The sequence below is a fragment of the Aptenodytes patagonicus genome, chromosome 4 (genome assembly GCF_965638725.1).
Source record: "Aptenodytes patagonicus chromosome 4, bAptPat1.pri.cur, whole genome shotgun sequence".
Classification (NCBI taxonomy): domain Eukaryota; kingdom Metazoa; phylum Chordata; class Aves; order Sphenisciformes; family Spheniscidae; genus Aptenodytes; species Aptenodytes patagonicus.
This window is the reverse complement of record NC_134952.1, coordinates 28,844,904-28,870,942: the sequence shown is the minus strand read 5'-3', so window position 1 is coordinate 28,870,942 and position 26,039 is coordinate 28,844,904.

Sequence of the window (26,039 nt, the reverse complement as noted above, 5' to 3'; positions counted from 1 at the left end):
GTATGTCTCATATTTGCTTAAAAGTTGCATGAAACCCCGTTGTCACGGCATGTCGCAAACAGAGCCACATCCTAGTGATAAGTGTCACAAGAGATCAAAGTGAAAAAGTTTAGTACACAATTCAAGGTCAGCTTCACTCCCCTGCTGAAGCCTTCAGTCTGTCTTAGAAAAGGTCATCTCTGACTCACAGCTGTCAAGATTTCTCAAAGCAGTGAGTTGTTGATAGTTCACTCCCCAGAGGACACAAGGAAATAGCGTAATTCTGTCACTAATTCAGTCATATCCTCTAGGGTAAGCAGAGGATAAATATGAAGGAGGAAAACTTGGTTTGGATACTCAGGCACTAGATTGAAACAGGTCTGAGCTGGGGAGTGAAAACTGATCTCAAATATCATGCTATGAAACATACACTCGTGTATCAGAATGCTCTTTCAGTAGGTAATATTCTTATGCTTTTTATCAAGAATTCAATATAGAATACCAGCAGTTTGCAAGCAACATAAATTATTAATTAGTGTCATAGATGGTTTTTACTCTCACTTTAATCAACTTAAATTCTGCTGTGGCCCTGATTAAGAAACTTAACCTAGTAACACCATCGTAAGATCAGTCCAAACAAGAAACAATTCAGCACCTGACTCTTTAAAGTTATTGGTAGGTTTACTGTAACCATGAAAATAAAGCTATTTAGGCATATATGCAGCTCCCACTGGTCTAAATTAAAAGTGCTTGCTTGTATCTCTCCACATCTAAGTCTCTCCACCTGTGAAATTAGGAACTGGCTCTCTACCTGCTTCACATAAACTGTGTGGAGTTAGAAGGATCCAAAACCACTATACCAGGAGTTCCAGCTTACACTATTATTTTTCACTAACACCATTACTTGACAATATTTAAGTTCAAACAAAATGCATATTATTATCCACATTTTACTTGTACAGAGTATAAGGGTTGTGACCACACAACCTCAGTCTCTTTTGCTCAAGGTCACCCTTAGAAAATACCTAGCTAGATACAGCCTAAGACAATAATTCAAAGCAAAAAAACATAGGCAAAAAATTTATCGCATACAACTGCATGAAAAAACTCTCCTTACTTTTCTTCAATCAATCTTTTGAAAGGGAGATGTGAACTTAACAAACACATTCTTATCATTCAGGGAATAATTCCTTTGGGAGGACTCATGCAGCCGCGTATTGGCACATAATACTTCCTCAGTTACTTTTTCTTGCCTTTAGTCTCAAAGCCTCATAATACTGAACATTCCTATTAAAGCCTCACTCCAAACAATACATCAGACTTTCACCTCTGTATCTCTACTGATTTGCACTCACCAGATTAATTGTTAACCACCATGCACACTACAGCTTCATTTCCACCAAGCTTAACTCCATCTAGATACCCACATTGCCCCTCCAAACTAGAGATTCTGAAACCAGCTGATACTATTCCCACCCCTATTATGAAAAAACTCCAAGCACACCTGTTAAGGCATGGTTAAGACCCATCCCTATTCCTCTTAAAGGTCCAGGTCTTGCAGAGCACCAGGTCAACTTCCCAGGTAGTTCTGATGGTGTATTTTGTAGCTAGAACATGCTTAGAGCCAGACAAAAGCTTTAGAATTGAGTTAGAAAACAAATTCTGTAAAATATACATATATACAGCCTACCACTGTTCTACTCTAGTGTAGGTAGTCCTGTCTCGAGGAAATCAAGAAAAGTGAATGTGCTTTAAAAAGGTTCTGGTGATAGAACCCTTTCTTTTGTTTAAATATTTGTATAATCACTACCAAAGAAAAAGCTGAAGCTCTAAGCAGCCTGCAGTCGGTGAGGCACTTACCAAAGCTGAAATTATACAACGTTACAAAAAGGGAAGGAAGCAGGATGAGAAATGCAGGAAGGCCTCAGAACAAGTATCTGTTAAGTGCTGCAATATACCACGCATTAGACAAAGCTGAGATAAAATTGCTACAGAAAATAAGCTGCTTCTAAAAATTTATCACTGTGGCATGGTAACAGAGTGTCATTACACTTGGTACAGAACTGGAGGCCTGATTTTGAATGCCTCGTAGGGAGTGCTCCCAGCAGTGTTTGTGCACTGGTGCAATCCTCATCAGTCCCCCAGGCCAAGGAAGAAAAAGTGGCTGATCCGAGGATAGCCATGTCACTGTGTGGTTCGCCTTCGGTGAAGTCAGCAGTAAGCTCTCTGCATATCATCCCCATTTGCCACCTTATTTAGGAAAGCCTTTGGCCTGGATTTTTACTTGAATTCTCACACAGAGTTTAGTAGTTATTTAGCACTCGGGAACTTGGGAAAAGCATGAGTTTTCCCGCAGTCATCAGTAGTAATGCTGAAACCAACAACCCGGAGGATTCATTTAGATGATCCACAGCCTCCTAAGACTTATCTGTATCACCTGAACCTTTTTTCTTTCTTCTCTCTACAGTTTTCTCAATTGATGTGTGTCTTGGATTGAGACTGTAATCCCATTTTCTGAAAAGGATGGGAAAAAGGATGCATGTGTCGCTAGAGCAATGGAAGGGCCCTGAGCTGAAGCTGAGCAAGCTGTACAGCAGGTTTCATCTGAGACAGGAGTGATGTGTCCCAGAGAAACACAGCACTAAACTAAAAAATAATAAAAAAGAAATAAAAAGTAAAGAATCTATGAGCAAGTGTGCTGGCAACTCCAGGGAAGCTGTCATTTCTGTTTCTTGGATTTACCTTTCTGTGCCACATGGTGCAGTCCTGACTAATCTGAAACTGCAAATACCCTGAGTCTGGAGTCCCCAGACTCCTCGTTCAGTCTAATACCCAATAAAAATGGCCACCAGTGCAGCTATTAGTAAGAGTAAGTAACATGCTGCCTGTGGATTTTTCCAGTTGCTCTCTGGTAACTGTCAGAGCTATTAATGTGTTCAGTGCCAGGGATGCTTCCCCTGAAGAATTTCTTTCAAGGAACAAGTTATTCGTACTGCCAGAATAAGTCTCCTTATTCTTCCCTTATAGTCTGAGCTAGAGTTTAGCCCAAAATATCTGCTGCAGGAAAAAAAAAGGGACTCAGACATTCAATGGAAATAGCAGATAACCTCCTTTCTACACACAAGTTTTTAATTTAGATTTAGGAATATGTACTCTAAGTATTCTTATGTACATTGGTATCATTACCAGCAAAAATAATATTGCAGTTATAAATTCATTATAGCTAATTTCTTGCATTGCCCACTCTGTCTTTTATGGGAGAGGCACACGATTTTTCTCCAGGTTTCTACAGCAGTTTCATAAAAAACATGCATGTTGCTGAAGCTGAACCTCCAGAACACCGGACACACTATTCTTTAATTAGGACATAAGGAAATGTGTGATCATGTGGGATCATCAGCTTCTCTCTCAATCATTCCGTCTTTTAGGAAAGCAGCAAGAAGTGGGATAGAACTAAATATCAAAGCTTTTCAAACTCCAGGTTTGAAAACATTTCAAAGTTTTGAAAATCTTTTTAATGTGCAATTAAGATAACTCACAGGCATTTGGGGGAAGGGAATGAAGCTAACTGGAAATCCTGAATATGTGTTAGTTCTATTTATACCTCCTTTTGACAAGGTTAACCATTTCACGTTTAAAAATTCACGCTAAGATTTCAACAGTATATTTTATGTGTATTTTTAAGCCCCAAAATATCAATATAGAAAATGCAAAAGACTTTTTAAAAGTTTTTTGAAAATTTTTCAAAACCTACTTATTCATATGAAAATATTCAATTAAGAAATCAGAATTTTCATATGAAAATTAGTCTGGTTGAAAAATGCCTATTCCAACCCAGAATTAGAACTCACCATGAAAAATAAAAGCTAAGGAAAATTATGCTTTAACATTCACCATTCCTTATTAAAGAACAGGAAATCTCTGCAAGGCTTGTTGGAGGAAATGTTCTGAAAATCGTATTGCCTAAAATGTGACTCTGCTCACTGCTATTGCTACACTGAAGCCTCAATGTCATTGACGGATCAAGTACAGGAGCAGAAGTGGGGACCTTTTCAAATTGGAAAAGGTTTGATGGTAAAGCTACACTGTTTCATCAGCGTACTCACATAGGTATGTGAAGACGTCACTGCAATGAGGACAGAGCTTCTCCTGACAAAACACCATTTTTGACATTATTACATCAACAGGAGCAAAACCAGTCGGCAAGAGACTTATTCTGACCATGTGCCTGAATGCCTATGAGGGCATTTACCAATGCATCTATGTCTGCTTCGAGGAGTGGGCTTTTTTGAACTCTCCTAACTGATGTTAAGAGAGAAGGTCTGAGTTTCAGTGTAGCACAGACCAGAAAAAATATAGCAGGAATATTTTTGTTCATTCTATGACAGGGCAAAATTCTCACTGTGACTGTCAACTTCACAACACAATTAAATGTAAATAAACCCAGGCATAAGTAAAGACACAATAAGATGAAGCATAAACTACAGCATCAGTCTCTCATGTAAGGCCGCGAGCATTTCAAAGGAATGTTGACAGCTTTCTCTTAATAACTTAAATTGCTGAAAAGCCATATCTCTGCATAAAGTATTTCTAAAGCATGTCCAGAAATCTCACTCTGCCGAAGACTACTACTGAAATACTGGGAAGCAACAAAGTGGTAGTTTGATTAGTACGTATATTTACATGCTTAGGCCTTTTATCAGTGTCTAAAAATAGTGAAAAATCATAAAGAAAGGATGCTGAAAGATTACCCCTACTTTATTTCCTTTTCTCTGGGCAAATGTGAGGTTTATCAAGTCTCCCTGCACTCAGGAAAGCTCAAGGACTGTTTTTTTTCTGGCACATGCATCCCAACAAGAACCACAAGGAGATGCTGCAACATGGCTCGATGAATAATGGGGAGCATGTGTTCAGCTTTCAAGAGAATCGTGTGCTATTCTCAGCTCTTCCATTAACCTGCTTTATGGTCCTGGGCAAGTGATTTCACTTCTTTTTGTTTCCGTTTCCCCTTTGATTGTCTTGTTGATTTAGATTACAAGCATTTGTTGCAGGGATAGGCTTTTACTATTGTCTGTAGATTTCTTTACTAAAGAGACTTTGAATTCCAGGCCGTGTCTCTAGGCATTACTTGAATATTAACTTAAGAAGCAAATGTCCACTACAGACCTGGAGGGTAACCACTGGACCAAGAAGGCATGAGCCCATTTCCTGTAAATAACGTGTGTTTCCTTTCTGTGCGACTAATGTAGGACCCAGACAGATGATGGGCTTCCCAAAGTATTCCCTGTCTTATGTTGTCTATCCCAGTGGCAACACACCTCTTGTATTTCAAGGGCTGCCCACTAGTTAAAAAGTGTCAGTCTGTCAGTCCCTACTCTGACACCACATCTCCTGTGATTTCTCAGGCAATTACCAACACGGACATGAGTATCCATGTCAAAAACATATATTGGAGTTAGAATTCAGGATTCAGCCGAAGATGACTTCTTCATCAGCCATTATCTACTTGGTTTTTGGGAAGAAAGGGACAAGTGGCTACAGATAGGGACCCTTTTGTCCTTTTCCTCAGCTGCTTCAATGGCTTGGACACTGAGGCAGATGCACATATAGCTCCAGGTTTCAGGGATCTACTATGGAAACCGGGACCGGACTGCAGTGTTTGGCAGCAGATGAAGCTGTATCACAGCCTCCCTCCCTCCCAAAACGTCTTATGCTGCTTGGACCACCATCTCATTCGCCAGTAAGTGACAATTTCTGTCTCTAACTGGAGCTACTGTGCCTTGAATTGCTTTAACTTAGTGTCTAACACATGCAGGCTATGAAGAAGCATAGGCATAAGCAGTGCTTAAAATCACACCTCATTTATTCCAGTAAAAGCATTGCTCCAAAGTGGAACTAAGGTGCAAACTAACGGGGTGTGCGGTGGAGAAGTGGAGGACCCTAGTAAAAAAAAAAGACCACCTCTAACATGTCAGTAACGGGATTCAGAGGGAAAAAAAGGTTGTTTGGACTTCAACTTGTAGACCTGGAAAATAGTATGGTTCCAAATATGACCTGTAAAACAATGGCAAGAAATAAATACAGTTCCCACACTCACAGCAGAGTGTTAGCACCTGAGGTAGTTAATGAAATCTTAATCACCATTACCTGGCTTGGAAAAATGTAATTGCTGTGACAACACGTTCTTTAAAAAGTGTGAATTCTTGTTAAATATGTGAAGACAACATCAGAGCTAGGGATTTTTTCTTCCCTGAAAATTAAGGAAATACTTAAATTAACATTTTAATACATTTTCTGAGAGAACACAGTAAATTTTGTTGGTGGTTGTAAAAAGGTATAGATATAGGTAGGCACCCGTAATGAATAGCTGATGTGCTAATAAATGTGACTATTCATTATAAATTAAATGGGGGGTGGTGGTGGGGGTGGTGTTACAATGAAACACACATGCACACATAGCATTGTCCTACATTTTAGAGGGCATTTAATGCATTTAAAAGGCATCGCATTGCTACAGAATAGAGCAGCTGTTCTGTGTCTGTTTGGTTATGTTTCTAGAATGGCAAACAAAAAAGCTGAGATAAAAAACCTTTGTTTCTAATAATGCAATGTTCCTAAAAGAAGTCCTCAATGGTGAGGCAAAAGAGGGAAAGATCTAGTTCCAAACCAGGTACACAGAGTATGTGACACAGATACAAAACCTTGCTTAGGAATAGAATAAAAGTTCTGACTCTGCACTGTTTTACCTGTGGTGTAAGTATTTGCATCCACAGAACAAAGATGTGAGCAATGTTATTTTATTTTTCTGCTGGTCACTCAACATTGTAATCAGCCTGCACACATTCAAACTAGTAAAGAATCACTCCCATAAAGAAGATGGCAACGTGTTAAATGAAAGACTAAGAAATGCAGTCTTGGCAGAGTTCATAGATTGACAGGCTGCAACCCTTGCCTGCCTGAATGACAACATTTTCACCACTTTGATTGGAGACAAGGTTTCTTCCACAGATGTTAGGACCAGAATTGTTATTAAGATTATCTCTTCTGATGCAAAGGAAAAGAAGTGATAGACTGTCATCGTGCAATTCCTGAGCTGTAATTCAACTGGAGTAGCTAATTTAAAAGAGATCTTATTTTAAATTATTCAGATGATTGATTTATTGCTCTTTGAGATAAATACTAGAGAATTTTTTTTCTCATTTTGTCAAAAAAAAAATTGCTGCTGTTTGAAGACAATGGATAAAGTTTTAAGAGTATTTAAGAGAAGTGGGAACTAAAGTTTTATTAATTTAGGCATGGAAGTTACACACGAACATCTGAAATTATAATTGAATAGCCAATTAGGACATAATACAGAATCTTTTCCCCCTGCTGCTGACTAGAGGCTGTTGGTGTTTTCATGTGTATAATTTGATATATAGAATCAATTCAAAAAGATGAATTGGTGTATCCATTCAGGTTTTCAACTTTTTAAGTGTCCTTTGCCACTTGCAAAACAAACATATGCATGTAAAATAAATAGTCACAATCTTCTGGAACCATACAAGTCTATTTTCTAATGACTTACGTGACTCATTGGAGTGTGGTGACAGTGTCAAGTTGTATCAAAGAATGTCAGATTGTTTGAATCATGCCTGATTCATGCAGTCTTAAACAGCCTGGGTGAGGTAATCCAACATGACATGGAACATGATGCAGTATCAGAAAGGTCATTATTTTAATCTACACGTTACTTTATGAATCCAAGCAAGATTTCTTCTTTTAATTTAATGTTATGTTGAAGTTCTCACTGGTGACAAAAGGAAAGATTGCAATTTCATTGTTGTTTATTATGAATCCAATGTAATCCAATGAAAGGCTTAAGATGTCTGGATTTACACTAGCACGAATGAAATAACTGATCCTTGACGGAGAAAATTCCTACTGTTAGTTACACACCGTTACAAAATGTTAGATCCATATGAGTGAAGAAACCACCATGTAATTTTCCACTATATTTCTACAATACTTTTAACAGATTAAATTGCAGCAACACAAACTAAGGTCAAAATTTTTAAGTGTTTGTATCTTTCGTTTTTAAAAATAAGCCTTTATCAAAATGAAATCACCAAAATGTAGTGATTTACAGTAATGGCTTAATGAAGGAACAAAAGCGATAGCTTTAATAACTATATCAAGGGTATTTGTAAAACTTTTTGAAGTCACTTATCAGATCAGGTCTGTATTCTATTTACAACCCGCAAATTAGAAAATTCTGTGATATGGCTTGTAACTTGTGGAAATAAAAAACAAATTTTATTTCTTACAGCACATTATGCATCTCATTTCTTTTAAAATAATAAGACTGACAGTGTTCAGCATAGTACTGGAAAGTAAAACAGTGCTTTATATTTTTTTCTGATTTATACAGAACCACCTGTCTGTTACACATCCCACCTTTATCATTTTTATCTTCATTAGCAATTCCCTTGTCAGTATTCTATAAAAAAGTACGAAATGAATACTTTTTTAGAAGCATAAACTCAGCTGTCTCAGCTGTGTCTGTCAAACTGATATGTGCCATCTTTATTTAGAAAGCCAAGTCATGCTGTTGTTCCATCAGTGTATATAAATATTGATACTTTATGTAAATAAGTATATAATATTGCACACTGGAAAAATCTTTGGAATTTGTACTCCTAGGCTATATAGTTGAATTATGGTATAAAGATGTTTAGTACAAGATTCGAACAGCCATATGTCTGATATAATCAACTTATACCACAGTCTAATCTTTGCTTTAGAAACTCTCTTTTCATGCTAATATCAAGGGACGGAGATACCTCATTCTTAATCATAACTATTTCTACTTCAGACATGAATACTTTATATTTGCTGTATAAAGCGGGTGCCAAGATTATACTTGCTCAATCTCCTTTGGTTGTTTCATGAAGATTAAAACCGTGGATCATCTAGAGAAGGACCTCCATCTAGAGAGTAGTTAACCTCCAGATTGTTAGGATGTCATGTTAGAAAACTCTTTTATCATTTTAGGTACAGCTTTTCAAGCTAATACTAATAGATTCTTCAAAGGAAGCTAATTTAGGAAATGACTAGAGGAATATAGGAATTTTGGAAATATATATCAATGTGACAAATGTGTAACACTATCTATACCTTCAAAAGATTCATCAGTTTGAACTTTGGAGAGAAATCAGCAGGATCCACCACCTTTTCTTCAGGAACAATAAGAAAAACCTGATTCGTACATTCCTTTGAAGTTGTTTGAAGTACAGAAATTTTACACAGTTCATGAATAGCAAACATTTTAGTTTCTGACTCATGTAGTCCAGATTCTGGTATCCCTCCCAGTCTGAAAAGCAACTTATTCCCCTGAAGAGTTGTCTTGGGGATTTCATATTTTACATAAGCAGGTAAGCCCATGCCAGCTTACAAAAGATTGGAGAGTGATCTCTCTCTCTCTCTGTGTCTCATATTCCATGAAATAATTCAAAAAGTATCAGTTCCATCCCCATATTTAACAAAATCAAGCAAATATTCACACCTGGAAACATTTTGCAAAATGAGATTCTTCCTTTCTAATTAGTCCTCCTCAACAGTTACTTATCAGAGAACCACTGTATAGGCATTTTGTAGGAGTATTTTCAGCATTTCTGAATTGGCTTGATAAATAACTAAAGTCATGCATGCCTGACAAAAAATATTTTCTTTTGTTCCCAAAGTGAGAAACAAACAGTGACTATTATAGCTTCATCTGTTTGTTTGCTGTTTCTTTTTTTAACAGCTGACTTTTCCTTCCATGTGAAGCATACCGACATGCACAATTTATAAGGAAAGGATCAGCCAGCTTCTTGTGAAGAGCTGGCAATCTGTATTTTGAGGAAGTTTCTTTCCCTGCTACAAGGAGCAGGAGCTTCAAACAGTGGGCAAGGAGAATGTATCAAAATACACAGGTCAAGGTAATTTATATCCTACAACTTCAAAGCTGTTGACGTGTTTTCTGGATCATTAATGCTGAATTTTAGGAAGGCCTGTCATCCTATAAGAAGGCGGCTGAAATTATGCCAGTATCTAGAAGGGACAAACACTGTGACCTGGACTAATCTGGCAGGAAAGCTTCTGCATAGCAGTCTGTGAGTTCAACCACTTGTGATGCTGTGTGCACGCACCGCGGTGGTACAGCGTGGGAGTGAGGCAGCCTTGCCTCCAATTCCCTCCCTGGGACGCCTCACCAGCTGAGGGCAGGATGTGCCTCCACAAAGAATCGGATAACATCCTATTATAAGTTTTGCTAAACTTGTTGTGCTTTCCAATGTCATGTTTTCACCTGCAAATAGATTTCAAAATGTCATGCTTTATCCTGAATGAACTGGCAACAAGAAGCAGGGACTGAGCAAATTAAGCTTGTGACTTCAAATACAGTAAAGCACAGCCTTTGCTTTATACTGCTTTTTTTTTCCTGAATCCTTGAAGATAACTACGTGAAGGTAACTTTTTCACTGAAAAATATTTTTCTTACATTTTTTAGATTTAAATAGAATCTCTTTGAAAACATATAAATACCTATATTATTTTAAATGCAAATATTAATTTTCTTTACTTAAGTTTTGCAAATATCTTCATTGTTTCTGTTATTTTGACCATGCTTTGAATAGGATGCTGACTGCTAAATTCTTGCTGATAATAATTTTTAAGTCTGTGCTTTAGCAGAGAGGAAAAAGATTGATGGAAAATATGATGTTTCCATCTGCTTAATGAAAAATTAATTATCCATTTCCTGGTTTATAATGTCTTGTGAGTGTCTCACATGACCATGTAAGAACCATCCTACTGCATTTCATATGGATTCATGTTTGTATTTTCTCTTACAGCCAAGGCCTCATTTCTCTTTGTAACTTTCTACTTGTAGCCCTGAATATCTTATAGATATTTATTTTCAACTAAATCTGTCTTAACAATGTTTCTAATGTAGTATAATGTCAGAAAAATTTCTCTTCAGTGTGCTAAAAAGGAACTGATGTATCACAACACCAGAAGTCTCTGACTTAACTCTGCAAAGTAAATCTGAAAACAATTTTGTTTGTCATTTCTCTCGGGGATTTTCAAAGGTTAGCTTTAGCAAAATTCCATGCCAATGAAAGTGAACTGGACAATACAGAATACATGAACCCTCTTCTCATTAAAGCTACTGATACGGCTCCCAGTGACTTCAGAAGACTGCTAGATAAGGCTCACAGCAGGAGAACTTTTATTAGTACATGTTTAAAAGCAGTTTACCTCACCGCCTGTCCAGGTCTCCAAGGATGAATTTAGCAGTGAAAATGAGAGAGAGCACTAAGGACCTTAAACCAAACTAGAAACCTTTTTGTGTGGATGCAAGGCACTTGAATAGCCTCTTTGGAGTTCAGAAGAGATTAAGTTCTCCATGTAGGCATATCCTATGCATGTCAGAAATACACAGAGGAATTAATATAGCTTAATGTATCATAGGAATTGTTCATGGAGCACCATTAGATCACCAAACTTAGCAACCTTGCCATGAGGAATTTAAAACACCTCATAACTTTAAAGATCCCGACTCATCTAAGAACAATCATCACAGTATCCTGAAACAAAATGCTTAGTCCTTTTATAAAATAATTACCAATATTTTTAATTTTAATAGTGAATTAATATCAGTGATTCTTACTGAAAATCTTTAAAGCGCAAAAGATTTTGACTTGCTGGTTGTCCATCACACACACTGTACTTTGTCTGCATACAAAACCTCATAATTCAGGTTTGAAGTGAGGGTCGTTGTTATGTTTGAAGCCCTCACAGCATTCCCTCTTCCAAAGTGAATTGTTAAGGGGCTATTGCTGGAGTGTTTTTGATGCGGCAGTTTTTGAAAGAAGTGGATCATTAATATTAATACCAGGTTTAATTTTAATGATAGCATTTACAATATGTTATTAAAATTTAAATGAACAGAGTACTGTGCAAATACCAGTTGTGCACGTAAATATAAAATGGAGTATCTCATATGGGAAATAGATTTTCTCCATCCCTTTCCAGTTCTGACTGCATATATTTGGTTCACAGTCTGCTAAGGAGAGATCTAACCAACAAACTGAGTCAAGTGGCTTGAGCCCCTTCCCAAATTTTTAGTTTAAATATTCCTTTCTAGAGCTGTAGTCTTGGAAATACTTTGGTTTTACATTTCACCTCTTCAGAGACATAGTATAAAGACTTTATGAAGGTTCTGAAAATAACCCTTTCAGATTTGAAAACATTAAGAAACATACAGACTGAGAAACACCTGAGTTCATTTTCACAAACGTGGTTTCTTGATCAAGTTCTTCAAAATTAGGTGACATTTTTCCAGGGTACGTATTCCCAAAGGATACCACACAGGCTTTGTCTTATGCAACTGTTACAAAGTGGTGCACAAATGCTGTCCAAAAATATGTAGTTCCTCCCTTTATATGCACAAAGTAAGGAACTCTTCTAGCAGTTCCCACTGCAACAACCAACAACATACCCAGGCTCTGAGGTTTATGACCCCTGCTTAAAAAGGAGCATATGGCCCTCCTACAGCTGTGCATATGTCTTCACCACAGGAGCACAGTTTCTGTGTGGAATCAGTTTCCTTCTCCCTATACTGTTCCCACAATTAAATAAGATCCATCTATTATGCAAATATGCCCCTGCCTGACTTTTCTCTACTTCTGTGAACCTTCTGCGTCTGTCCAGCTGCTACCTCTGGAGGTAGAGGGTTGGGTGAAGGAATCCCAGCACTTTAAACTTCCCTCCTGGCAAGCTGAGCTCCACCATCTTCATCTCCCTAATCTCGGAAGGGCCAGGCCTGACACATTACTGTTGGGTTCACCTGCTGGAGTATTCCTAGATGCAGCAATTTTTAAGACTGAAATGGAGTTAATGACCTACTAATATGACAGAATTTCCTGAATTGCCACAGTTGCAAAGTCAAGAACTTATATTTTGGAACTGGAACACTGGACTTGAAACATGCTTTTTTTTTCTCACAAACTGCAGTACTAATAGTTGTGCAGGTAATTAATATTGAGGTAAAGAACTGCAGTATTCTTGATAGTTGACATGGACAGTAGTGCTGCAGAACAAACCCTAAATGTGATCAGAAGTGGCAGAACCTTCATTTTGTTGGGTAAAATACATGTGAGTCCACATTTAGAGATAAGTATCGTTTCTGAGTACCAGACTTTTCTCTGCAGGAATGGTTTAGTCTGAAGATTAAATCTTTCTCTATATTTGTCAAATGTGAGCAGCTTCATGCATAGATTATCAAAATGCCCTTTTCTACAGAGCATGTATAGCTGCATACAAATTGCGTTGCACATATAGATGAGCACAATTTCTTTTTCAATCTGCACTCTTTCTCCTTAAATACAAACTATCACTCTCTGCTCTCATCATTGTATGCTTGGTTAATCTGCAATTTGGAAGTAAAGGCTTGCACAAATGAATTTGGGAAAGTCATTGAAATATCACACATAAAGTTCCTCTTTACTTCCTTTTTTTCTTTTCTTTTCCTAGTCTTCATTTCTTCCCATTTTAGCTCTTGATTCAGGTGGCTAAATTCAATGTGTCCTTATAGCGTGAAATATATATGTGTGTATGAATATATAAGTATGTATGTATATATATGAAATGAAAACCTACTAAATAGAAGTTGCAGGCTGTGAAACCAAAATTGCTTATGCTTTTTCCACATGAGAATTTTTGTAATGAGAGTTATGCATATATAAAAACTCAAATAAGTGACCTGAATTATAAGAAGTCTCATTACAGCTTCCTATTCTTTAAAGAATATTGTTCTCCTTGATTCTATGTTCTTTCTCATAAAAAGGAAAAATATGACAATCACGATAATTAAGGTCTAAAGACTTCATAGATAAGAAAAAGCTAAAAGTACCATTTAATGAAAAGAGTTGTGTGGTATGATTACATTCATTCAATATCATGTCCTGAGTTCCTGAGGTTGGAATGGATGGTCGCTCCTTCATTAATAAGGTGTATTCTGTCAGGGATTTTTGTATACTAGTATCAGATAAAGCTTCGGATGTCTTTGTGTAGGAAAGAAAGATAATTTTGCACACCAATGAGTAAGGACAGAGTGGCTTGGAGCGGCAAGTGAGAGTTCAAGGAGTTCTGAAGTCACAAAGTTTTGTGCCCTACACAGCTTTGATGTAGGTTGTAGACAAAGATGTGTTTTTATCTCTCTCTCCATTCTTCAATACTCTGGGATTTCAATACTCTACTTAGATTCTGCCTTTCACTTTTATGAAATACAGGATCATCACTTCCAACCTGACCTCTCCATTGGTAGCAGTAGTAGAGCTGCCTTGACAGCAGGGGTCTGAAGGCCAGAGCAGTGCATTTCATAATATAGGAAAGCAGGTTGTAAGTAAGTTAGCCCTTTCACTTTGATATGCTACATGTATGTAAAATTGGCCCTGGTTTTACCTTTTCATCCCACTGCAGCTGTGATCTGCAACTGGGTTCTCTGGCCACTGATATAATATAAATAGTAATAATTGAAGTTATTGAGCTGAGCTAAATTTCAGCATTATATAAATGTCATTACAGCTGTATTCAGGATTGCTTCTCAACTCCTTCTAGGACCAAGGGGATTGCAGAGGTTCCACAGGATCTCATTGCTGTTGTCTAAATGTCTCCTTAAAGGCCATTGACTCAGAGGAGATTCCTTTCATTAACCATCTCTCACTTAAGCATGGTTAATCAGTAACATTATCTATCTCCAGGTGCCTATCATACAGCTTTGCATTAAACAACAGTTTCTGCCCTTAGAAGAGCTAATCTTCTTTAATGGATAAAATCACAGTCACTCCTGATTTTTGGTGAGCTTCCTGTATTTCCACTAGGTGAAAAATGTTCGTGTACAACATGATTCAGTTTCTGACTATGTCAGACCAGAAGTAAAGCCTCCACAATGGAATCGTTTAAGATGTGTTGTCAGTTCTATATGAGCAAATCCAGAGGCAAGGCTTTGTCCAGCCTGCTCTGAGTGTGAAATTTATGACATTTCACCTACTTTTTTTTTAGCAGCAACAGCAAGCAGAATTAGTAGAAGTGTAAAACTGTCAAGCTTCGGACTTAATAGTAACAGAAACTGACATTCTTACACAGAAAGTTGTATTTCAGGATACCAAGTACTTTAAAAAATAAACATAGAGGTCACTCCCTAGGGTAGTGGACTCTAGCTATATCTGGAAAAGAAAGCAGGAGCCCTTTATTACATACAGTATAGCTTCAAACTGCTATTTCAAGAAGAAAATGAAAAATGACAGTTTTCACAGATAAAGGAAAGCTTACAGTTTTGACCTCACAACTACGTACTATTGAAATCCCATCAGACTGAATCCCACTGAAATGAGAGAACAAATGGAAATATGACTGAGTCAAGTTATAGTCGCAGGTCCTGCTTTGGCTGAGCATTAATTGAAATTTCCATTATGTTACATTCTTTTTTTTTTTTTTCCTAGCCAGGTATTCATTCCTCTGCATAAGAAACTGTAATCTCTTCAACAAGCTAATACACAAGTGGTTCAGGTTTCGGTCTGCAAGCCCTAGCCACGCTTTCAAAAAGAAAAAGACTCCCCCCACCTCCAATAAAGAAGGCACTGTGAAATTGTTTAAGGCCTTAAATAACCAAAATGGGCAAACTAATCCTAAATATCCTCTCCAAGGTGGCAATGTCGAGTGTCTGATAGCACCAAGGTATGAACATTGGTTTGATAAAATTTTGTGGCTGCTAACGGAAAGAGTGTAACCCCATCTTATAACAAAAGCATCTTTTCCATCTTTCAGCTCTCTGGCTCAAACACCAATGCCTTCTTCTTTCAGTCATAAGGGTTGGTTTGGGTTTTAGTACAAGAAAAATGTTCATTCCTCCTTGCCTCACTCAGGTATATCCCTTTTTCAGCAGCACCTGTTCATGTCCGTATGTTTGCTCTTACCATTTCAAATATCTGCAAAGGGTCAAAGAAGCCTGGAACAGGTATTCTCATAGAGATTTGGAGAGAAGAGAAACCTTGGTGAAAGAAGAGGTTCACGGCTGAGACCTGTACCAGCCCACGATTATCCCCTTGCTCCTGTCAGCTGTGCTGACACCTTCTAGGCACAGGCTGTAGCACACATTGACTTCTCATCAAGATTTCTACATCTTCTGACAAATGCCTCTAAACTTCTGTTTTGACATTAACTACAGTCATAATGAGCAATGGGAAATCAGTATTATGCATTTTATAGAATTCATGGACCATATATTTGCTTTTGGCATGCAGTCCAGCAGAGAACTGCGAGATTAAGTAGTTACATCTTGCAAGCTGAAAAGCACATTTTCTGTATCTTTAATAAACATCATAGCTTTGAGTGTATTTAAATTAATATAATTTGTTAAATCTTTCTGTACAGAAAATCAATTTTACTAGGGTAGAGACAAAAAGTTAATCAAGCTTAGTCAGAAGAAAATGGGCCTTTTCAATTTTGTTTACAGAAAAATAGCCCCATACACTTTTAGCAAAAAGAAAAATCAGCAGTTGAGATTGTGAGGTAAAACCTCACTGAGTTGAATAAAAGATTTCTTAAAAGTCAGGAAGACTTGGCAGGTTGTTTACGGTTCTTTCTGAAGTTTCTCAAATTACACAGGGAGTTACAAGTACAGCTTCTGTTCGCACTAATGGAATGACAATGAAGAGGCAGCCCTTCAAGTGCTCTGTGCTCTGAGGAGTTCATGCTGCAAAAATATCCCTCCCAAATTATTTTGGATTATGTCATATGCCCAGGGCAAATCAGTAGTTTTCTCTGATCACTACCAAAGTCCTGATGTAAAAACATAGACATAAAAGAGTCATCTACAGGGCAGAACTCCCCCTGAAAAAGCAACCGTTTGTCCTGATCTCTCTCTCAGCAGTTTTAGCTGAGCGGCTGTTGTGAGGAAGTATCAAGACTTTTAAGCAGCTTCATTTTGCCTTTTGAAGAATTTATGAGCCAGAAATAGGTACTGGCAGGGACCAAATCGGAAAGAGAGCAGAAGCCGGGAATAGATTTTCTGACTATCTGCTGTAGGTGGTCATGAGTAATTCACCAGAAGGCATTCCCAGCTGATGGAATACACCCCTATAATTTTTCTTTCAATAGCAAAAATGATAATTATTTTTATTTGTATGTTTCCACTTTTTGAAGTTTCCCAAGGCACTACATTCACAGTCCGTGTAGGAATCAATTTATCCGCTACTGAAGCTCATTCCTGAAATAAAATAGGGGAATAACAGAGCAGTAGATGAGAACAACCTCACAGTAGCTGGAAAGGACATACATTGCAGAACTGCCTTGTCTCCCTCCAGCAGATGGAGCAGCAGCAGCAGCAGCAAGAATTAGGCCTTTTCTTTGTTCCTCTCTCCTAGGATGACATCTCCCTATTTATGTCAGTCATTTTCAGAAACTACATTAACATAATCTGTACCTGACTAAACAGTGGACTAGTTGCCAAAGCCTTCATCTGCAATGATACCATGCTATTTCTTGGTTAGTTAGAAATAAATAAATAAATACATAGCAGTTGTTATGTCTAGGAGGAATGGGCATTTCAAAACCACTTTAAATTGATATGCCCCCCCCATGGTATGGCTGGAGGATGTGTGGGAGAGACTGAGGACATAAGCCTACTGGCATAGCCGGCTGCAGTCTTAGTTGTATCTCTCGTTGCGAGAAATCACAGGAGCAAACTATCCCCAGAACTGCAGGTGGATTTTATCTCACGGAGTCCATTTGGTTCACCCCAAAAGAGAACAGAGGAGCAAATAATATACCTGCAGGGCAGATGAGCAGAAGACCAGGAACTGGAGGCAGGGTTGAAGTTATCTGACAGTAAACACATTGGTAAAGTTAACCAAATTGCCTTTTGGAGTTCTTTTCCTAAACTGAAAGTAATAATTTTTGGTGAAATCAGTGGATTATAGCTTGTGAACACTAGAATTCCAATCTAAATTAATGCTAGAAAAAAATAGGCTCTTTTCCCTGCCTTTTCTCCCTTTTATTTGGAAATATGAGCAAGACAACCTGACATGAATGACCTCTCATGAAATAGGTCTCCCCATGGTGTGTGTTACAGCCTCTGCGTTCCACGGGACTGGTGGTGAGACTAGAGCTGTCTGCCAAAGGTGGGGATGTGGATCCTACTGGTGTGAAAAATATTTAGCTGTTCTAAATTGCTAGACATATAGAGACCTAGATTTATGTACTGTGACATCCCTATCAGCAGCTTCTCTCTCAAAACCTGTGTTATTCTAGACAATTATATATATTTTTAATATGTATATTACAATGCTATTTATTTTACAAGCATGTTCCAAGTCAGTTCTTGTCCACTTTTAAATTGTATGACCAATATCCTGATAGCACTGGCTTTACTAGCACTTGTTTCCAACAGAACAAATTACACATTATGGACTAACTAAAGGGTCTAATCTCCTTGGGTATAAGATCTCCCTATTCTTTCTTTATTTGATTATGGTTTTGAGTAGTATAGAGCCAAATCAGCAGGCAGGCTTCATTAATGTATTCTGCTTCAGGAATAGTACATTTTTTAAATAAATTTTGCATTTTATTTATTATTTAACAACCTGAAAGAATGAAACTGTTTAAATGTCTCTTCCTTTCTCAGAATTACACTCCTAGGTGCTTGTCAATTTTTAACTACATTTTCAAAGCAGCATAGGGTGATTCAATCAGCCGGCCTCCATGGTTTGAGAGTCATGTGGTTCTCCATAAAATCATTACTTCGTAGTTTAAATAATAATAATAATCTATGCTCCTTCCTTTCATCCATACTCAATGTCATTTCTTCTAGCTTTTTAGAATACAGAGAGGATAACATCAGAACCAAGGAACTAATATATGTATTTCTAATCCCTTGTTAGAAAGATCTGGTTTCAAACCATTTAAACTGATATTTGTCTTTCAGATTTTAGAGCTACCTTCTTTTCCAGAATCACTGATGTGATTATGTTTTTCCCAGATCTTAAACTAAATTTATCTTAAAATTAAGCAGACACAAATTGCTGCAGAAGAATAATCAGCACGTTTTTTCACACATATAAGCAAGTGTCTCTCAGAGAGCCATGGCAGCACTGTGTCCAAGTGACCAAGCAGAGGGGCACCAAGACATGCCTCCGGGTGAAGAGGCCCAGTAAATTGTTAACTCCCTGGCACCAGGATACTTGCTAAGTACTGTCAGATTCATCAGCATAATAGAAAGAAAGGATGGAACGTGCGTGCTCTGTGCCAAAGGCCAATGTCAGGTATACTTCAGGCTTCTGTAGGAGTGAGAAACCACCGTCCTGAGATTACACTGTCATTTTCTTGTCATGATTTGTGAAGGAAAACCAGCCACCCTATATTTATAAGCCTCTAAAATGCTGAAGTCCCTAGAGGGGCTGCCTGCAGCCTGCACAGACTTACCACAGCACATTAAGTTCCAAAGGGGAGAGCTTCAGCATCCCTGGCTGATTTCCCAACAGGTCTGGAACCTTATAGAGAGAACAAGATGTTCAGACAAGTGTGGAGAAGAGCATTATGTCCATAATAGCAACTGAATTCATAATGACCAATGATAAGGGAAGAATAAATATATAGAGCTACATGCAGGATGTGCAGTGAGTCCTAACTTGGCTTGCAGACCACTTAGAGCTGAATTCAGTGCCTGCTCTGGCAGTAACACAATTAGTGGTCCAAACGCCGCAGCCATGACTATAGAGCCTATAGTTATCATCTACACATCGCATGCCAAGATCATTCAGTTCCACGAGAAGAGAATCACAGTATCTAAGTGGCACTGCTGAGCCCTTTCAGTATCCAGGCACACTGCAAAGTAGGCCACTCTCAGCATGACTGTTATTTTCTTTTATATACACTATCCATATGGTAAAAGTAAGACCCAGATTTTGCAAAGAGCTCTGTAGAGCTAGACTTGGGTTTTTTAACTAAACCAGGTCACTGTTTTGTTGATGCAGTTTTGTGCTTACAAAAAAATCCCTCACACTGAATTGAAGGCACTAACAGTAATGTCAGATACTTTATTACATGACTTTCTAGAAGCAGCCATCTGCCTATCCTTGTAGCACATCACTATAGATGAAAAATTATACCTGCAGATACAGAAAAAGACTAAATTAAGACGGGCGCCAAAGGTCCCAGTTGCTGGTATCATTTGTCACTACATAAAAATCAATGATTTTACTTAAAAAAAGACATCTTAGCTATGTGCAATGCAAAGTAAAGCTTCAAAACATAACTTGAGCAATCTCTGTATGAGTCTGCTGACATCTTAAACATTTTCAGAAGTGAACATCCTTATTCATATTGTCTTTGGGGCCTACTGCTCCCCAGCTGGAATCATCTGGGAAAGGCATGAAATGTCATACCTGTTGAATTTCCACGTAATAATCTGACTCTGAAAATGGTCGTCCCTGAAAATCAGGTCAGTAATGCAGAAAAGATCTTCAAATATACATTGTAAGCATGAGATAATGAAACCATGTGCATGGGGTATCAACATTATTATATCAAACCACACATTTATCGACAGTCATGACAGTTCATGAATTTTTTTTTTCCTAGGTCCCTGACCATATTGGCAGCACTCCACTGGACACTATCTTGTTTTCTCAACATCCTTCTTGAAATGTGGGCCCAAAATTAGATGAATTTCAGGTGCAACCTCACTAGTGACAAGCAGAGGGAAATTACGATGACAATTTTATTTGATCCATTGGCCACACTCCTCCTAATGTACCTCTGTATTTCATCTTATTTGGTTTGTGAGGTTTGTCTTATCTGAAATAATAGCACAATGTTGGCTACTATTCAAACTGGCATCCACTCTCACTGCTCAGGTCCTCTATGGAAGGTTTGCTACTCAGCCAGTCAGTTCCCAGCCTGTGCAGATTTATATGATTATTTGTCTTTGTGTTGAGACATTTATACTTTTCATATCAAACATCATGAGGCTTCAGTTGGTCCATTTTTGTGTTTTACTCTGGTCCTTCTGGATTGAAATTCTGCCATTTGGCATGTCAGTCAATTTTCTCCCTGATTTAGCATCATCCATAAATTTGCTGAGAGTGCATTCTGTCACCTCATCCAGGCTGCTGATAAAGATATTGAATAATATCAGCTCCAGTATTGACCCCAGGGTACTCTGTTAGCTCTGCCAAATGAACATCAAGCTATTGATTACTGTGCTATGAGCTTGGCAGGTTGGCAGTCCAGCTGGTTTTCAACCTGTATAACAGTCCATTCGCACAGCCCACAGTTCCTCCGTTTCCAAGTAAGGATGCCTGGGAGCTGGTGTAAAAAGCATTGCTAGAGTCAAGGGGCATTAACCCACTCTCCTCTCACCCACATATCTGGTCTTTTCTTTAGAGAAGGTAAGTAAGTAGGTCATGTAAGATTTACCCTGGTAAATCCACAGTGACTAATTTGATTACTTTCTTGCTTGAAAATTAATTCCAACAGGGCATGTTTCCTGATCGGGGACTGAGGTGAAGTCAACACTTCCCTGGGTCCTTCTTGCTGTTCTTTAGGTGGAAGTAATATTCGCTTTTTTCTAGTCGTTGAGGGCCTTGAGCGCTACAACTTTTCATTAGATCATAGACACAGATCATGCTATCTCTTTTAGAACCATGGGTGTCTCCCCTAGGTGGAACTGCATTTGCATACGTACAGTTTCTCTGTCTAGCCCCTAATCCTGTTCCTCCCCACCGTTTGGCTGTCTTCTCCTTCCTAAACCATTGCCTAACACACTTAAAAATAATTTTCCAATCGTAGCAGCCTTACGAGTACTACTGATGTAACTTCAAAACGTTTTCCTCAGCCAGTTGAAAATATCTTATACTTTCCACTACACAGAGACATTTTAACTGTTGACCATGCAAACTAATGCAACTGTGCTGCTTTTGGTACATAGAACAGAAGTTAGGAAAAATCCAGTAAGGCAGCACTATTCACAGACACTTGCAGAAAGGTCATGATGTAATCTTATCAAATGACAATAAGAACAGATATCCAAAACCTTGGGAGGAAAGGGGGTATCATTCTGCTCCTGGCAGGAGAGGCTGCTTCCACAGCACTCTCTCCTTGCTGCTGTTGCCGCTGATACAGCTGTCAGAGTTTGAGTATTGCTTTTATTTCAACTGCTGGAGTAATACCTAGCAACCTGTCAGTGCAGCCCCTGCACTCAGCCTACCACACAGTAGATCAGGTCATTGATCCTGAATTGATGTTATGCTAGAAATATGAAAAAAATATAAACTTTTTGAGGGACTTCAGCTGAATATGCAACTTCTTTTAGGTACTGTTTGTCCAAGACAGGCATCCCCGGGATAAAAGAATCTAATGAATCTACAGAAGAATCTCATGCATATTGTAGGTTGAATGAAATAAGCCTTGACATATGTTCCATATATTATTCCTGTTTTTCTCCTGCTCTGCAAATAACCTAAGTTGGCCACAATTCCTTCAGAGCAGGGGAAAAATAAAAAACAACCCACCTTTTCCACTCAGAAATAAATAAGTAAAACAAGAATAAATGTTGGAAAAGACTACAACAGGCAGCTGCATTCTGACTTTTATTGGCATATATTTGAAATTCCTTGCCATAATCTCAGTAGTGGGATGTTTGTCACTAGCTGTGCCATTATCAAAGAGATCATCCTCCATGGGAATTCTAGTCTGTTCTCTGCTTTATACGTAAATCCCAAAACGCAATCATCATCTCAAGGGAGGGCTGACAGAAGCTACATGCAACCTTACGACCCCCCCTGCTGCACTTTATGTATGCCATGATATGAGACAAACAAAATTATTTATGAATGTGACACTATCTACAGGACTACTTGGTGTTTTTGCAAAAGTTGGCCCCGAGCTATCATCTTTTTATATCAGATCAGAAGCATGATCATATGAGAACTGTTGACTAAGATAAATTGGGACAGTAGACTTTACACTTGACCCCCCAGTCTTCTAGCATAAGATGCATCCTAAGGTAAGACTTGAGAGGAAGTGTTGATAACTAATGCTCAAGATTATTTATTATTTGGACATCAATAGCTTCCAGAATCCCTGTGAAAAAGTTTTGCAGGCTTCATGGAGGTCTTATGAAAGGAAGCACATATTGATTCCCTGGTCTTCTAGCTTTTTCAGGATGAGAATAGCAGCCCAGAATTTCTCCTCATGAAAGGACCTCAGAATTTTGTCTCAAGATCTGTTTCTTAAACCTCTAGTTGCACAAAAGAAATCAACATGGATTTTTTTCCTCTAACAGCTAGAAATACGTTTTCCACTGGGAGCGGCAGTCATCCTAAGACTTATGACTTCATATGCAACAACACAGATGAAAGTGCACATAGAAGTGAGCCTTACAGGGTCAAGACCAATAAAGTGTTAACTCTGGAAGAGGAACTGCAGGGAAAAAAATTTAAGAATTAATAGATATTAAATATGTGTGTGTATTAACATGTTTTAGTATAAATCTGTGGGGTAGTGTGGAATCAGACTTGCCAATGACAAAATGTACTCTGTCCTAACATATGATCCAGACCCGTTCCTTTCTGAGACTACCTCACACTGTAGGTACCTGAACTCATTAAAATTCTCTCTGCATCTCCTGAAACTTTCCTTATTGTTCACTTCAACTGTCTGCAGTCTCAGAAATGTTTGTTTTGAGAGGACAGGAATTAATTTTAAATTTTTAAAAGTTTAAAGCCCAAATGTCCCAATGGTGTCCCTATTTTGCAAAAGAAGGGTGTTGGTTTTGTTCATTTAGCTGCAGTCCTCAAAAGAGGACAAGACTGGATCCCCTGCATATGCAGGAACTTCATATTTCTTTTGAAAGAGCTCCTAAATCAGGTTGACTAAATCCTACCCACAGTTATTACCGGTAAATCTGCACTTGCAGGTGTTTTCTGTCTGTGCTTAGAGCTGGAGGGGCTGGGATGAATTCTGGAACACCCAAGACTGCAATACACAGACTGTCTTATATCGACATCAATATCAATCACCTCATTACCAAACTAGTAAATAGCACTTATTGAATGATCAAAATAAAACTGTATTACTGGGTCTTTAATGTCATTGTACTTAGATAACATTAAAAAACCACACTGATCTAAGAAATAATCAATTCTATCACAGTGTTTGTAGTCTCTGATTTTTTAGAGTATTTCAGATTTTTCAAAAGATTGATTTTTGGATGTAATTAGAATCTAGATTAGGCTTATCTTTGAAAAGGCAGACTTAACCTTATCTTTCTCACTGTAATAAAAGGAAGGAGTTCTTTCAAAACAGGCCTTTTGTAGATATTGAGTTTCAGCTTCAGAAGAGGCTGCTGTATCACATCCCGTTAAGGATAACTAATGATAAATAGCACAAAATTATTTTAAAAGTGAACACTGTAATCAGCAGCTGAACTTGTTAGTGCATCAAGATAGGTAAATCTTTCAACGAGAATTAATTGATATGAATTTTGATGACTGACTTACCATAAGTCGTGAGCAATTAGCAAACAATATAGAAGTTTCACTAAGCTGTTCTAAACTTAAAATTCCCATAGAAAATAGGCCACATAACACACACAAAAACATTTTGTGACATCTGTATGCCTTTGATAAAACCTATGAGAGGCTTGCCACTACTCACTATTGCAATTTACCCTGTGGATTTAAGGAAATGAGATGAGTCATCACTTCTGGAAAAGCCATCAGAAGAGTCTTCCTGGGATAAGAAAATTGTTAAAAATTTAATAAAGTAGGTTTTAGCATGGACACTTGCTCAGGTGACCACAGGGGGCTTTGATGTTCATTTAAAATAATGAAAGCCCAAAAGAGATCTTTGGAACACGCTAGAAAACTGGCAACAAGACAGAAGGTTTTTTTATTAAATAAATCTATTATTTTTCAACTAGGAAGTACCATGGGAGTTTTGTGCTGAGTGTAAAATAGAAAAAGGAAGAAGTAACAGTGATTAACCAAAATGAATAATCAATACCTGTAGTCCTGGTAATATCTCAAGGCAAAGTTTGCATAAAAAGCTAAGGAAATTGGGGAAAACAAGAGAAAGAGTGAGAGAGAAAACTGGTCTCTGAAGCTATACCTATACTGCTAACAACCGTGACCTGCAAGAAGGCCCCTTTAGCTCCCGGACAGGTTGTGACAGGACAATTATGTCTGTACTGCTGAAGGCTATGTCTAGAGCTGACCAGTTACAGCCACACTGTATAACCCTTGCTTTGGGACTCCTCTGGGACTTTTGTGTCCGTGGCAGATGTGCTAGTTACCTCTTGAGTGTTTCTTTCTGTTCAAATGCTTCAGCGTGACAGCTTGAAACACAGAGAATGATGGGGTTTTTTTCAAGCGTTGCATGCCTTAGGGTGCAGTAAGTGTGCAGATGTAAAGAGTACGAAACCAGCAGAGGGTCCAGGGGGCCAAATCTGGTGCAGGTTTACCCGCACATATATACCATACATGTATACATAAACCCACCTTATTTTTATTGGAGTAAACAATCTCCACAACCTCACCCAAGTGGCTTTGTCTCAGAAGAAAAAAGCTGGGAAACACCAGAGTTAATTAGCTGTTACACTAACACTGGGAGATCAGGACCCAAAAGTGCATCAGAGAGCTAGCTCATCTGACAGTGAAAAATACTCTGTTAACTGGTGAGGAGTTAGAAAAATGGAGAAGGATGCAACTGGAAGAAACACCCGATTAGTTCAAGAATCGATGTGCATGTCTAGAAAATTAGCATGTGAATTACTTCCAACATAGAAATATTTGGCTTTAATGTCTGTAATGATATATTTAAATCAACTTTTGTTCATCCATGTCTAGCTAGACATTCATGATTCTTTTTTATGTGTCTTAGAGAGTGTTTTATTCAAATAAAACTATGATTCCAGACAATGGCTGCTGACTGATTGTCTCAGCAGGCTTAAAAGGTTATAATTGGAAAGGAGTAAGTGA